This window comes from Pelophylax lessonae, assembly GCF_965119305.1.
Source record: "Pelophylax lessonae genome assembly, chromosome: 4".
NCBI classification, from domain to species: domain Eukaryota; kingdom Metazoa; phylum Chordata; class Amphibia; order Anura; family Ranidae; genus Pelophylax; species Pelophylax lessonae.
In genome coordinates this window covers 673,748,082-673,764,962 of record NC_138771.1, presented here as the reverse complement: position 1 = coordinate 673,764,962, position 16,881 = coordinate 673,748,082, and the positions used below count along the sequence as shown (strand labels likewise).

Sequence of the window (16,881 nt, the reverse complement as noted above, 5' to 3'; positions counted from 1 at the left end):
CTGCAATGTGTGTGAGGATGGAGAGAACACTGCAATGTGTGAGGATGTAGAGAACACTGCATTGTGTGTGAGGATGGAGAGAACACTGCAATGTGTGTGAGGATGGAGGGAACACTGCAATGTGTGTGAGGATGGAGAGAACGCTGCAATGTGTGTGAGGATGGAGAGAACACTGCAATGTGTGTGAGGATGGAGGGAACACTGCAATGTGTGTGAGGATGGAGAGAGAACACTGCAATGTGTGTGAGGATGGAGAGAACACTGCAATGTGTGTGAGGATGGAGAGAACACTGCAATGTGTGTGAGGATGGAGGGAACACTGCAATGTGTGTGAGGATGGAGAGAACACTGCAATGTGTGTGAGGATGGAGAGAACACTGCAATGTGTGTGAGGATGGAGAGAACACTGCAATGTGTGTGAGGATGGAGGGAACACTGCAATGTGTGTGAGGATGGAGAGAACACTGCAATGTGTGTGAGGATGGAGAGAACGCTGCAATGTGTGTGAGGATGGAGAGAACACTGCAATGTGTGAGGATGGAGAGAACACTGCATTGTGTGTGAGGATGGAGAGAACACTGCAATGTGTGTGAGGATGGAGGGAACACTGCAATGTGTGTGAGGATGGAGAGAACGCTGCAATGTGTGTGAGGATGGAGAGAACACTGCAATGTGTGTGAGGATGGAGAGAGAACACTGCAATGTGTGTGAGGATGGAGAGAACACTGCAATGTGTGAGGATGTAGAGAACACTGCATTGTGTGTGAGGATGGAGAGAACACTGCAATGTGTGTGAGGATGGAGAGAACGCTGCAATGTGTGTGAGGATGGAGAGAACACTGCAATGTGTGTGAGGATGGAGAGAGAACACTGCAATGTGTGTGAGGATGGAGAGAACACTGCAATGTGTGAGGATGTAGAGAACACTGCATTGTGTGTGAGGATGGAGAGAACACTGCAATGTGTGTGAGGATGGAGGGAACACTGCAATGTGTGTGAGGATGGAGAGAACGCTGCAATGTGTGAGGATGTAGAGAACACTGCAATGTGTGTGAGGATGGAGGTAACACTGCAATGTGTGTGAGGATGGAGAGAGAACACTGCAATGTGTGTGAGGATGGAGGGAACACTGCAATGTGTGTGAGGATGGAGAGAACACTGCAATGTGTGTGAGGATGGAGGTAACACTGCAATGTGTGTGAGGATGGAGAGAGAACACTGCAATGTGTGTGAGGATGGAGGGAACACTGCAATGTGTGTGAGGATGGAGAGAACACTGCAATGTGTGTGAGGATGGAGAGAACGCTGCAATGTGTGTGAGGATGGAGAGAACACTGCAATGTGTGAGGATGTAGAGAACACTGCATTGTGTGTGAGGATGGAGAGAACACTGCAATGTGTGTGAGGATGGAGGGAACACTGCAATGTGTGTGAGGATGGAGAGAACGCTGCAATGTGTGTGAGGATGGAGAGAACACTGCAATGTGTGTGAGGATGGAGGGAACACTGCAATGTGTGTGAGGATGGAGAGAGAACACTGCAATGTGTGTGAGGATGGAGAGAACACTGCAATGTGTGTGAGGATGGAGAGAACACTGCAATGTGTGTGAGGATTGAGAGAACACTGCAATGTGTGTGAGGATGGAGAGAACACTGCAATGTGTGTGAGGATGGAGAGAACACTGCAATGTGTGTGAGGATGGAGAGAACACTGCAATGTGTGTGAGGATGGAGAGAACACTGCAATGTGTGTGAGGATGGAGGGAACACTGCAATGTGTGTGAGGATGGAGAGAACACTGCAATGTGTGTGAGGATGGAGAGAACACTGCAATGTGTGTGAGGATGGAGAGAACACTGCAATGTGTGTGAGGATGGAGGGAACACTGCAATGTGTGTGAGGATGGAGAGAACGCTGCAATGTGTGAGGATGTAGAGAACACTGCAATGTGTGTGAGGATGGAGGGAACACTGCAATGTGTGTGAGGATGGAGAGAACACTGCAATGTGTGTGTGGATGGAGGGAACACTGCAATGTGTGTGAGGATGGAGGGAACACTGCAATGTGTGTGAGGATGGAGGGAACACTGCAATGTGTGTGAGGATGGAGAGAGCACTGCAATGTGTGTGAGGATGGAGAGAACACTGCAATGTGTGTGAGGATGGAGGGAACACTGCAATGTGTGTGAGGATGGAGGGAACACTGCAATGTGTGTGAGGATGGAGGGAACACTGCAATGTGTGTGAGGATGGAGAGAACACTGCAATGTGTGTGAGGATGGAGGGAACGCTGCAATGTGTGTGAAGATTAGGGATGAGCTTTGAGTTCCACAGCAGCAGCGTGTAGTGAGACTGTGTGGGGGGGATAGGAAGTTTTTGAGACAGGGAGAGGAACGTGATTTGTAGTTCATCAGACAGTCGGTTCATCAGACAGTGCAGTGTAGTCAGCAGAGTAGTCTAGTAAAGACATAGTATATATACTGTATATAGGCACTTCAGTTTATTTATATCAGGAAATTCAGTATTGATCTCTCAGTTCTGTATATAGCAGCAGGCCAGTATATACCATAAATTACTAGATAGGCCATTCATTATCTTTCGGTCAGTTCACTATAGACCATACATCTCTCACTCTCTCTGTCTCTGTCTCATAACAAAGCCATCCTCTGTCACCCAGGCTCATACTAGATTACCTTCCAACGCAGCTGCCAAAGCAGCCCGTTCCACAGGCTCCTTCTCCACAGCTACTCCTTCTGTCGCCCCACCATCATGCACCGAGGAGTCACCTGAACTATTTGATCATAGCGTCAGTAACATGCTGCTTGAGGATGCGCAGCAATTTGAATGCTGTGATGTAGGTTCCCAGGTTGATGAAGGGAATAACGTGAGCCTAGAGAGAGGGGGTGACAATGACAGACAGGAAACTAGCAGTCATGTTGCCACAGCTGCGTCATACTGCCAAGTTTGGTCCAGTGACGAGGAGGGAGGGGATGATGAGGTCACTGACTGTACTTGGGTGCCTGAGAGAATAGAGGAGGAAAGTGAGAGGGAGGAGGAGGAGGAGTTATCACAACTCCAATGAGGCAGGATGTGCTTCAGGGGCCACCATAAGAGTAGACAATTGTAAAAGATCAACCAGCACCCCGACCGGGCACCTCCTTTGACGGATGCTCCTAGTGCTTCCCAAGGGCTCCAAGCACTCCACCAGACACCGTAACCACTTCAGACCCCATGAGCCGCCGCAGCTTGGTTGGGGTCTCATCGTCTCCTACCCACCTTGGACCTACGACAAGGCTCCAGGTTCCCGTGAGTGACCCTCTTTTTCCCCAGAGAGTGAAGCAGGAACAAGAACAAGCTCTTACAAGAGCTTAGTGATTATCCAAGGGAGTATGTAGGACATAGCAATCCCGTGTAGCAGATTCCCCCAATGAGAGACAGGACTCTAGATTGAGGGTGAAGTATAACTCCACTTTATTGTACAAGAAACAGACTTTTATACAGTTCCCCCCCCCCCCCCCCCCACAAGATTACCGCCCAGGTGGACCTTGTTGAAAACAGGCCCTGACATTCACAATCCAATTAAAACAGAGTTTTACACTCCCATATAGTATACACAAAGATATAAACTGTGAGACAATCCCCCCTCCCCCTTAGCAGCCAATCCACATATACATATACATCCCATAATAAGCTTATGTTAAGGCAGACAGAACAATATGAGGTCATTAACATTTAGCAATGAGACAGGCACAATCCACATTCCCTCCCAATACACAAACAATAGGGAAGTCTGCCAATGACAGTTTGTGTCTCTCTCTCACAGACAAGCACATGGAATACACTGTGTAAGGTGGTATTAAATCTTCATATTTCTATATGAAGTTATGGTTGACAAATATGACTGTCCCACTTGAAGCAATCCAAACCATTAATTATCTGTCTTTCACTCATAGTGACGCTTAGTATCATCACACCAACCTATTGCATAACACCACAGAGCTCCACAGGTGCAGGATGCTGCAAACTCCCCGCGGACTTCCAAAACTTCAGGAGCGTGGGCTTTTTTCAACACATGTGCAGTAGACCGCAGCGTTGCTGTTTGCAATATCTGTCTGAAGCGGATCAAGTGTGGCCAGAACACCAGCCGCTTGGGCACCACATGCTTGACAAGACATATGGCAACCTGCCATGCAGTCTGTTGGCAACAGCACCTGAAAGAGCCACAAGATAAAAACAAGCATACGTCACCTTGCTCCTCATCTGGGATCCCTAACCCTACTATTCCAAATGTCTTCTCAAATTTCTGCATTAGGAGGGATGATTGTATAGCAATGAGTGTCACAGATACCCAATCTGCTTGCAGTACACCACCACTTGATTTGACCAGCAGGAAAATTTCACTACCCCAGTTTCTGAACCATACAAAGAAATACTGTCCCAGGCATCCACATGCTCAGCATCCTAATGCTAGCTTGGCCAAATTGCTAGCACTACAATTGCTGCCTTTTCATCTGGTAGACTCTGCTCCCTTTTGTAAATTTGTGGAATGTGCTGTACCACAGTGGCAGGTTCCAAAAAGACATTTCTTTTCACGTAAGGCCATTCCGGCTCTCTACCATCATGTGGAAGGAAGTGTTTTGGCCTCCTTGGGCAGAGCAGTCAGCAGGAAGGTTCACATTACTGCTGATTCTTGGTCCAGCAGGCATGGACAGGGACGTTACATTTTATTCATGGTGCACTGGGTAACTCTACTGGCAGCTGTGAAGGATGCAGGACAGGGTTCAGTGTTGCAGCTTGTTTTGCCACCACACCTCCAAAAAGCTGGTGCTGGTTCTGCCACATCTGGCTACTCCACCTCCTTCTCTTCTTATTCCTTTATGTCTTCTTCTGCTGAATTGTCCTCTGAAGCAGCAGTGCTCCCTAAGTGTTCAAGGGCCTACTCAAGCAGTCAGGCTAAAAGATGCCATGCAGTGCTTCAGTTGGTCTGTTTAGGGGATAGGAGTCACACCGGGGCAGAGATTCTGTAAGCTCTGCAGGGGCAGGCTCAGAGATGGTTGACGCCATGACAGCTTGAGCCAGGAATGGTTGTATGCAACAATGGCACCAACCTTCTCTCCGCCCTCCGAAAGGGACACTTGACACATGTTCAATGCTTGGCACATGTCCTGAATTTGGTGGCGCAGCGTTTCTTGAACCCAGGCTTACAAGATCTCCTGAGGCAGGCCAGAAAAGTCTGTGTCCATTTTTAGCATTCATACAATGCCAGTGCTCAGCTATCAACCTGCCCACCAACCGCCTGATTTGTGACATGCCCACCAGGTGGAACTCAACATTGACAATGCTGCAGTGGCTGCACACACAGCAGAGGGCCATCAATGAGTACCTGTGTGAGTATGGCACAAGGACAGGCTCAGGGGAGCTTGGCTTTTTTTTTGCCACGCCAGTGGCTTTTGATAAAGGATGCATGCACTGTCCTGTCACCATTTCAGGAGGTCACAAGGATAGTGAGCCAGGGATGATGTATGCATCAGTTACACTATCCCTCTAGTCTACCTCCTGGAGCACACACTTTGTGGAATCATGGACAGGGCACTTGAGGCAGAATAGCGGGAGGAAGAAGAGGACTTCCCTTTATGCAGATATCATTCCTGCGGCGAGACAAAACACACAGGAGGAAGAGGAAGAGGAGGAATAGGATTGTGGCAGCATGGATGTAGAGGATAGCATACAACAGTCTTCAAGGGATAGTTTTCATTCCCCAGAAACTTGTACGTGGTTGGGGAGAGGTTGCTTCTGACAATGCTACTGACAATGTCACTTAGATAAATAGTGTTGCGCAATTAACTAAATAAATAGATAAATAATATAATGCCAAACAATGAAAAAGATCAATGAAATAAATATAGCATATATAAAGTGAAAACATGCAAAAATTCATATAAATAGAAAGGTGTAAAATAATGGAGGGCAAATGCTGAAAAAGTTCCAATAATAAATCAATCAAATGTATAAAAATATATAAAAGTGCAAAATAGTAATATGTACAAAAATGCAAAGAGAGTCCAGTGATAAATAATTCCCGTGAATAGTAGTGCTGAAATAACAGTCCTATGACAGTGAGCCGGCCAACTGAAAGTGGCTAGTGCTTCCCATAGGTGAGTGACCAGAGTGTCACAGTGAACCAAGAACCGTGCACCCCCTTGTGAATGGGTGCTCACCTTAAAGCATATACGATAGAGCGTATATACAGGAGAACTTAATGTATATCCATCCGGATCCCAATGACTCCTCTCATCTGAGACAACTTGGGCTGGTAAAACTCGTCCCTCACTTCCCGGCGGTCGCAGTTTCCATGGTGACCGGTCTCCGGCTGTATAACAACGTATAGGAGAAGTGCGGGTCTCAGGACTCACAAACTCTACACAGCTGCCTCCAAATCTCGGGGAAGGAGATTGCGGGAAGGAGGGCTACTGACAATGTCATCCTTAGTGACCCAGAGTACTCAGAAGCTCATGCCTCCTCCAATTTACGTTGCATGGGCTCCCTGATTCAGTAAAGCCTGCAAAAGGACCAGAGGATTTGTGCTATCAAGGAGAGGGGTAATTACTGGTTGGCAACCCTTCTTGATCCGCGTTACAAGGGTAAAGTTGCAGAGCTCATTCTGCCTTCGCAGAGGATGAAACCTCTTGAGGACGCCTTGAAAAAAAGAAAAATTTGTAACACCTTTCCAGATACTGGGAGGTTAACATTTTCTGGACGTGTTTTGATACCTTTAAACAGTTATTTAGTCCTCAGCAGCACCCAGGGCTGTTAGGTTTAAGCAACCATCGGCAGTGTATCCCATCATATGGTGCTTGATTATCTAGGCGCAAGAGCAGATTTGGTGACCTTTCCAACTGAGCATTCACTGGGTTACTGTGTCTTGAGGATGGACCATTGGCCAGAACTTGCTCAATATGCAATGGAGCTACTGGCCTGTCCTGCTTCCAGCGTGCTTTCTGAAAGGACGTTCAGTGCTGCTGGAGGTTTTGTGACAGACAAAAGTGTGCGTCTGTCCACAGACTCTGTTGACCAGCTGGCTTTTTTCAAAATGAATCAATCCTAGATCAACAGTAGCTATCAAGCCCCTGATGCTGATGTAACTGATTGAATTTGCTAGGGGTCTGCCATCCCTGCATATGCTGTATATCCTATTCCTCAATCTTCATAATGCTAGCTTCCAACAATGTATTTGGTTTAAGTCACCACCAATACCCAAGGCCTAATTTTTTCTGCACTTGTATGACAAGTTCATGCGATTTCAATTTCGTATCTAATTTCTAATGGCAGGGCCTGTCCCTGTGCCCAGCAAGAGTAACTGTGAGGGGTTGCGGTGTACAGGCACCATCAATAACCAAGGCCCAATTTTTCTGCACCTCTATGAAAAGTACATGTGATTTCAAATTTGTATGGGATTCTTAACAGCAGGTCCTGTTCCCGCGCCCAGCAGGAGTAACTGCGAGGGCTTGGATACGGTGTTAAGGCACCACCTACAGCAAAGGACCAATTTTTGGCACCTGTATGACAAGTTCATGCGATTTCAATTTCATATCTAATTTCTAACGGCAGGGCCTGTCCCTGTGCCCAGCAAGAGAAACTGCGAGGGGTTACGGTGTTCAGGCACCACCAACACCGAAGGCCCAATTTTTATGTACCTGTATGACAAGTACATGCAATTTGAAATTTGTATGTATATTTGTATATGACATTTTTTGCTTCAAAAATGTCAGTATTGCTGCAGCAGGCTACATACATCTGTTAGAAACCGTTTGTTAGAAACCGCTAATTGGCTAATATGCATGAGCGAATTAGCTCCCGTTTGGAAATCGCTAATTGGCTAACGTGCATGCGCAAATTAGCCAATGCGCATGTTATGCGTTCTCACGTTTGCAAGCATTGACCCAGAAATTTTGGCACCAAAGAAGGCCTATTTAAAGGCAGCTGGTGCATTTGCACTTTGCTGTCTTGTCTACAGCTCTTACCGTTGTTCCTGAACCTGTGACCTGTTTCCTGCTGATTTCCTGTTGACCTTTTGGCTTGTCCCTGACTCCTCTTGTCTGCTGCCCGTCCTGACCCCGGCTTGTTTGACCATTTTTTTCTGATCTTCCTTGTCTGTTTATTTGCCTTCGGACCTTGACCGGTTCTCCCTTGGTGGGGCGACCCTGAGGACCGCGACCTGGTATCCACACGCAGCAAAGTCCATCCTCACCACCAGAGGCTCTGGCGAAAACCGGTGGATACTTAGATTCCGCACCTCAGGCTAGCCTGTGTCACTTACCCTGGGGGATCCCATCCAAGCTCCGCCCTCTAGCGAACATCGGGGCCTACCTCTGCCGTCCGGTTACCACCAGCACCCTAACAACATCGTACAGATGCGCTACTTTACAGGCACATTAAGGGGACCCCCCAGGCACGATATTTAAAGGGGTTTTTCATTTTTATTGTTTCACTTAAAGCCTCATTAACCACTTGCCGACCACCCACCGCCTTATTACTGCAGCAGGGTAGTACTATGTGACTGGAGTGCATGAGGCTCCAGCTGTGTTTAGACAGCTATGCTGAAACTGCGATCTCTGTGCCTGTCACAGAACCATCCCCCTCCACACACACACAGTCAGTAAGCATTAGGCATACATTTAACCCCTTGATCACCCCCATTATTAACCCCTTCCTTGCCAGTGTCATTTTTACAGTGACAGTGCATATTTTTAGCACTGATTACTGTAGTAATGTCACTGGTCCCCCTAAAATTGTCAAAAATATCAGTTAGGGGTCCGATCTGTCCGCCGCAATGTCTCAGTCCCACAGAAAATCGCAGATCGCCGCCATTAGTAGTAAAAAAAAAAAAAACAATAAAAATGACAGAAATCTTTCCCGTAGTTTGTAGACGCAATAACTTTTGCGCAAACCAATCAAAATACGCTTATTGCGATTTTTAAGTTGAAATTTAAATTGTTGCTTTTTTTTTTTGTTTATAGCGCAAAAAAAAAAAATCACACAGGTGATCAAATACCACCAAAAGAAAGCTCTGTTTGTGGGAAAAAATGGACATCAATTTTATTTGGGTACAGCATTGCAATGTGTGTGAGGATGGAGGGAACACTGCAATGTGTGTGAGGATAGAGGGAACACTGCAATGTGTGTGAGGATGGAGAGAACACTGCAATGTGTGTGAGGATGGAGAGAACGCTGCAATGTGTGTGAGGATGGAGGGAACACTGCAATGTGTGTGAGGATGGAGAGAACACTGCAATGTGTGTGAGGATGGAGAGAGAACACTGCAATGTGTGTGAGGATGGAGGGAACACTGCAATGTGTGTGAGGATGGAGGGAACACTGCAATGTGTGTGAGGATGGAGGGAACACTGCAATGTGTGTGAGGATGGAGAGAACACTGCAATGTGTGTGAGGATGGAGAGAACACTGCAATGTGTGAGGATGGAGAGAACACTGCAATGTGTGTGAGGATGGAGAGAACACTGCAATGTGTGTGAGGATGGAGGGAACACTGCAATGTGTGTGAGGATGGAGGGAACACTGCAATGTGTGTGAGGATGGAGAGAACACTGCCATGTGTGTGAGGATGGAGGGAACACTGCAATGTGTGTGAGGATGGAGAGAACACTGCAATGTGTGTGAGGATGGAGAGAACACTGCAATGTGTGTGAGGATGGAGAGAACACTGCAATGTGTGTGAGGATGGAGGGAACACTGCAATGTGTGTGAGGATGGAGAGAACACTGCAATGTGTGTGAGGATGGAGAGAACACTGCAATGTGTGTGAGGATGGAGAGAACACTGCAATGTGTGTGAGGATGGAGGGAACACTGCAATGTGTGTGAGGATGGAGAGAACACTGCAATGTGTGTGAGGATGGAGAGAACACTGCAATGTGTGTGAGGATGGAGAGAACGCTGCAATGTGTGTGAGGATGGAGAGAGAACACTGCAATGTGTGTGAGGATGGAGAGAACACTGCAATGTGTGTGAGGATGGAGAGAACACTGCAATGTGTGTGAGAATGGAGAGAACACTGCAATGTGTGTGAGGATGGAGAGAACACTGCTATGTGTGTGAGGATGGAGAGAACACTGCAATGTGTGTGAGGATAGAGGGAACACTGCAATGTGTGTGAGGATGGAGAGAGAACACTGCAATGTGTGTGAGGATGGAGGGAACACTGCAATGTGTGTGAGGATGGAGGGAACACTGCAATGTGTGTGAGGATGGAGGGAACACTGCAATGTGTGTGAGGATGGAGAGAACACTGCAATGTGTGTGAGGATGGAGAGAACACTGCAATGTGTGTGAGGATGGAGGGAACACTGCCATGTGTGTGAGGATGGAGGGAACACTGCAATGTGTGTGAGGATGGAGAGAACACTGCAATGTGTGTGAGGATGGAGAGAACACTGCAATGTGTGTGAGGATGGAGGGAACACTGCAATGTGTGTGAGGATGGAGGGAACACTGCAATGTGTGTGAGGATGGAGAGAACACTGCCATGTGTGTGAGGATGGAGGGAACACTGCAATGTGTGTGAGGATGGAGAGAACACTGCAATGTGTGTGAGGATGGAGAGAACACTGCAATGTGTGTGAGGATGGAGAGAACACTGCAATGTGTGTGAGGATGGAGGGAACACTGCAATGTGTGTGAGGATGGAGAGAACACTGCAATGTGTGTGAGGATGGAGAGAACACGGCAATGTGTGTGAGGATGGAGAGAACACTGCAATGTGTGTGAGGATGGAGGGAACACTGCAATGTGTGTGAGGATGGAGAGAACACTGCAATGTGTGTGAGGATGGAGAGAACACTGCAATGTGTGTGAGGATGGAGAGAACACTGCAATGTGTGTGAGGATGGAGAGAACACTGCAATGTGTGTGAGGATGGAGAGAACGCTGCAATGTGTGTGAGGATGGAGAGAGAACACTGCAATGTGTGTGAGGATGGAGAGAACACTGCAATGTGTGTGAGGATGGAGAGAACACTGCAATGTGTGTGAGAATGGAGAGAACACTGCAATGTGTGTGAGGATGGAGAGAACACTGCTATGTGTGTGAGGATGGAGAGAACACTGCAATGTGTGTGAGGATGGAGGGAACACTGCAATGTGTGTGAGGATGGAGGGAACACTGCAATGTGTGTGAGGATGGAGGGAACACTGCAATGTGTGTGAGGATGGAGAGAGAACACTGCAATGTGTGTGAGGATGGAGAGAACACTGCAATGTGTGTGAGGATGGAGAGAACACTGCAATGTGTGTGAGGATGGAGAGAACGCTGCAATGTGTGTGAGGATGGAGAGAATGCTGCAATGTGTGTGAGGATGGAGAGAACACTGCAATGTGTGTGAGGATGGAGAGAGAACACTGCCATGTGTGTGAGGATGGAGGGAACACTGCAATGTGTGTGAGGATGGAGAGAACACTGCCATGTGTGTGAGGATGGAGGGAACACTGCAATGTGTGTGAGGATGGAGAGAACAGTGCAATGTGTGTGAGGATGGAGAGAACACTGAAATGTGTGTGAGGATGGAGAGAACACTGCAATGTGTGTGAGGATGGAGAGAACACTGCAATGTGTGTGAGGATGGAGAGAGAACACTGCCATGTGTGTGAGGATGGAGGGAACACTGCAATGTGTGTGAGGATGGAGAGAACACTGCAATGTGTGTGAGGATGGAGAGAACACTGCAATGTGTGTGAGGATGGAGAGAACACTGAAATGTGTGTGAGGATGGAGAGAACACTGCAATGTGTGTGAGGATGGAGAGAATACTGCAATGTGTGTGAGGATGGAGAGAACACTGCAATGTGTGTGAGGATGGAGAGAGAACACTGCCATGTGTGTGAGGATGGAGGGAACACTGCAATGTGTGTGAGGATGGAGAGAACACTGCAATGTGTGTGAGGATGGAGAGAACGCTGCAATGTGTGTGAGGATAGAGGGAACGCTGCAATGTGTGTGAGGATGGAGAGAACACTGCAATGTGTGTGAGGATGGAGGGAACACTGCAATGTGTGTGAGGATGGAGAGAACACTGCAATGTGTGTGAGGATGGAGGGAACACTGCAATGTGTGTGAGGATGGAGGGAACACTGCCATGTGTGTGAGGATGGAGGGAACACTGCAATGTGTGTGAGGATGGAGAGAGAACACTGCCATGTGTGTGAGGATGGAGGGAACACTGCAATGTGTGTGAGGATGGAGAGAACACTGCCATGTGTGTGAGGATGGAGGGAACACTGCAATGTGTGTGAGGATGGCGAGAACACTGCAATGTGTGTGAGGATGGAGAGAACACTGAAATGTGTGTGAGGATGGAGAGAACACTGCAATGTGTGTGAGGATGGAGAGAACACTGCAATGTGTGTGAGGATGGAGAGAACACTGCAATGTGTGTGAGGATGGAGAGAACACTGATATGTGTGTGAGGATGGAGGGAACACTGCAATGTGTGTGAGGATGGAGAGAACACTGCAATGTGTGTGAGGATGGAGAGAACACTGCAATGTGTGTAAGGATGGAGAGAACACTGCAATGTGTGTGAGGATGGAGAGAACACTGCAATGTGTGTAAGGATGGAGAGAACACTGCAATGTGTGTGAGGATGGAGAGAACACTGCAATGTGTGTGAGGATGGAGGGAACACTGCAATGTGTGTGAGGATGGAGAGAACACTGCAATGTGTGTGAGGATGGAGAGAACACTGCAATGTGTGTGAGGATGGAGAGAACACTGAAATGTGTGTGAGGATGGAGAGAACACTGAAATGTGTGTGAGGATGGAGAGAACACTGCAATGTGTGTGAGGATGGAGAGAACACTGCAATGTGTGTGAGGATGGAGAGAACACTGCAATGTGTGTGAGGATGGAGAGAGAACACTGCCATGTGTGTGAGGATGGAGGGAACACTGCAATGTGTGTGAGGATGGAGAGAACACTGCAATGTGTGTGAGGATGGAGAGAAAGCTGCAATGTGTGTGAGGATAGAGGGAACGCTGCAATGTGTGTGAGGATGGAGAGAACACTGCAATGTGTGTGAGGATGGAGGGAACACTGCAATGTGTGTGAGGATGGAGAGAACACTGCAATGTGTGTGAGGATGGAGGGAACACTGCAATGTGTGTGAGGATGGAGGGAACACTGCCATGTGTGTGAGGATGGAGGGAACACTGCAATGTGTGTGAGGATGGAGAGAGAACACTGCCATGTGTGTGAGGATGGAGGGAACACTGCAATGTGTGTGAGGATGGAGAGAACACTGCCATGTGTGTGAGGATGGAGGGAACACTGCAATGTGTGTGAGGATGGCGAGAACACTGCAATGTGTGTGAGGATGGAGAGAACACTGAAATGTGTGTGAGGATGGAGAGAACACTGCAATGTGTGTGAGGATGGAGAGAACACTGCAATGTGTGTGAGGATGGAGAGAACACTGCAATGTGTGTGAGGATGGAGAGAACACTGATATGTGTGTGAGGATGGAGGGAACACTGCCATGTGTGTGAGGATGGAGGGAACACTGCAATGTGTGTGAGGATGGAGAGAGAACACTGCCATGTGTGTGAGGATGGAGGGAACACTGCAATGTGTGTGAGGATGGAGAGAACACTGCCATGTGTGTGAGGATGGAGGGAACACTGCAATGTGTGTGAGGATGGCGAGAACACTGCAATGTGTGTGAGGATGGAGAGAACACTGAAATGTGTGTGAGGATGGAGAGAACACTGCAATGTGTGTGAGGATGGAGAGAACACTGCAATGTGTGTGAGGATGGAGAGAACACTGCAATGTGTGTGAGGATGGAGAGAACACTGATATGTGTGTGAGGATGGAGGGAACACTGCAATGTGTGTGAGGATGGAGAGAACACTGCAATGTGTGTGAGGATGGAGAGAACACTGCAATGTGTGTAAGGATGGAGAGAACACTGCAATGTGTGTGAGGATGGAGAGAACACTGCAATGTGTGTGAGGATGGAGAGAACACTGCAATGTGTGTGAGGATGGAGAGAACACTGCAATGTGTGTGAGGATGGAGAGAACACTGAAATGTGTGTGAGGATGGAGAGAACACTGAAATGTGTGTGAGGATGGAGAGAACACTGCAATGTGTGTGAGGATGGAGAGAACACTGCAATGTGTGTGAGGATGGAGAGAACACTGCAATGTGTGTGAGGATGGAGAGAGAACACTGCCATGTGTGTGAGGATGGAGAGAACGCTGCAATGTGTGTGAGGATGGAGAGAACACTGCAATGTGTGTGAGGATGGAGAGAAAGCTGCAATGTGTGTGAGGATAGAGGGAACGCTGCAATGTGTGTGAGGATGGAGAGAACACTGCAATGTGTGTGAGGATGGAGGGAACACTGCAATGTGTGTGAGGATGGAGAGAACACTGCCATGTGTGTGAGGATGGAGGGAACACTGCAATGTGTGTGAGGATGGCGAGAACACTGCAATGTGTGTGAGGATGGAGAGAAAGCTGCAATGTGTGTGAGGATAGAGGGAACGCTGCAATGTGTGTGAGGATGGAGAGAACACTGCCATGTGTGTGAGGATGGAGGGAACACTGCAATGTGTGTGAGGATGGAGAGAACACTGCCATGTGTGTGAGGATGGAGGGAACACTGCAATGTGTGTGAGGATGGCGAGAACACTGCAATGTGTGTGAGGATGGAGAGAACACTGAAATGTGTGTGAGGATGGAGAGAACACTGCAATGTGTGTGAGGATGGAGAGAACACTGCAATGTGTGTGAGGATGGAGAGAACACTGCAATGTGTGTGAGGATGGAGAGAACACTGATATGTGTGTGAGGATGGAGGGAACACTGCAATGTGTGTGAGGATGGAGAGAACACTGCAATGTGTGTGAGGATGGAGAGAACACTGCAATGTGTGTAAGGATGGAGAGAACACTGCAATGTGTGTGAGGATGGAGAGAACACTGCAATGTGTGTGAGGATGGAGAGAACACTGCAATGTGTGTGAGGATGGAGAGAACACTGCAATGTGTGTGAGGATGGAGAGAACACTGAAATGTGTGTGAGGATGGAGAGAACACTGAAATGTGTGTGAGGATGGAGAGAACACTGCAATGTGTGTGAGGATGAAGAGAACACTGCAATGTGTGTGAGGATGGAGAGAACACTGCAATGTGTGTGAGGATGGAGAGAGAACACTGCCATGTGTGTGAGGATGGAGAGAACGCTGCAATGTGTGTGAGGATGGAGAGAACACTGCAATGTGTGTGAGGATGGAGAGAAAGCTGCAATGTGTGTGAGGATAGAGGGAACGCTGCAATGTGTGTGAGGATGGAGAGAACACTGCAATGTGTGTGAGGATGGAGGGAACACTGCAATGTGTGTGAGGATGGAGAGAACACTGCAATGTGTGTGAGGATGGAGGGAACACTGCAATGTGTGTGAGGATGGAGGGAACACTGCCATGTGTGTGAGGATGGAGGGAACACTGCAATGTGTGTGAGGATGGAGAGAGAACACTGCCATGTGTGTGAGGATGGAGGGAACACTGCAATGTGTGTGAGGATGGAGAGAACACTGCCATGTGTGTGAGGATGGAGGGAACACTGCAATGTGTGTGAGGATGGCGAGAACACTGCAATGTGTGTGAGGATGGAGAGAACACTGAAATGTGTGTGAGGATGGAGAGAACACTGCAATGTGTGTGAGGATGGAGAGAACACTGCAATGTGTGTGAGGATGGAGAGAACACTGCAATGTGTGTGAGGATGGAGAGAACACTGATATGTGTGTGAGGATGGAGGGAACACTGCAATGTGTGTGAGGATGGAGAGAACACTGCAATGTGTGTGAGGATGGAGAGAACACTGCAATGTGTGTAAGGATGGAGAGAACACTGCAATGTGTGTGAGGATGGAGAGAACACTGCAATGTGTGTGAGGATGGAGAGAACACTGCAATGTGTGTGAGGATGGAGAGAACACTGCCATGTGTGTGAGGATGGAGAGAACACTGCAATGTGTGTGAGGATGGAGGGAACACTGCCATGTGTGTGAGGATGGAGAGAACACTGCAATGTGTGTGATGATGGAGAGAACACTGCAATGTGTGTGAGGATGGAGGGAACACTGCAATGTGTGTGAGGATGGAAAGAACACTGCAATGTGTGGGAGGATGGAGGGAACACTGCAATGTGTGTGAGGATGGAGAGAACACTGCCATGTGTGTGAGGATGGAGAGAACACTGCAATGTGTGTAAGGATGGAGAGAACACTGCCATGTGTGAGGATGGAGAGAACACTGCAATGTGTGTGAGGATGGAGAGAACACTGCAATGTGTGGGAGGATGGAGGGAACACTGCAATGTGTGTGAGGATGGAGAGAACACTGCAATGTGTGTGAGGATGGAGAGAACACTGCAATGTGTGTGAGGATGGAGGGAACACTGCAATGTGTGTGAGGATGGAGAGAACACTGCAATGTGTGTGAGGATTGAGGCAAGGGTGTAGGAACCCACACAAATTTGGGGGGGACAGCATTTTTACTCCCCAGGTATATGCTTTTTCAGTAAACTGCGAGAGAGAGAGTGTGTGTGTGTGTGTGCAATTTTCAAAATTGTTATATTTTTCGGCCAGGGCACGTCCCCCATAGATCCCCTTTTGTGCAGGCCTGGCCAGGGTGAGGGTCCCCCATATGGATTCCCCTTTAGAGCAGGCAGGTTCCCCATAGATCCCCCTTTAGAGCAGGCCAGGGTGAGGGCCCCCTAAATTTATACATCCCCCTTTAGAACAGGCATGGGCAGGCAGGTCCCCCATAGATCCCCTTTTAGAGCAGACAAGGGCAGGCTGGTTC

At 48.1% G+C, this 16,881-nt stretch overlaps 2 protein-coding genes across 2 annotated transcripts in view; both read left to right on the top strand.

Annotated features, from left to right (window-relative positions):
• Positions 1 to 16,881, top strand: part of LOC309553410 (phospholipid scramblase 1-like) — an 814,575-nt gene that overhangs the window by 38,405 nt on the left and 759,289 nt on the right. The gene's annotated exons all lie outside the window — the stretch shown is intronic.
• LOC309553400 (NACHT, LRR and PYD domains-containing protein 3-like) overlaps positions 1 to 16,881 on the top strand; it is a 1,231,344-nt gene that overhangs the window by 642,514 nt on the left and 571,949 nt on the right. The gene's annotated exons all lie outside the window — the stretch shown is intronic.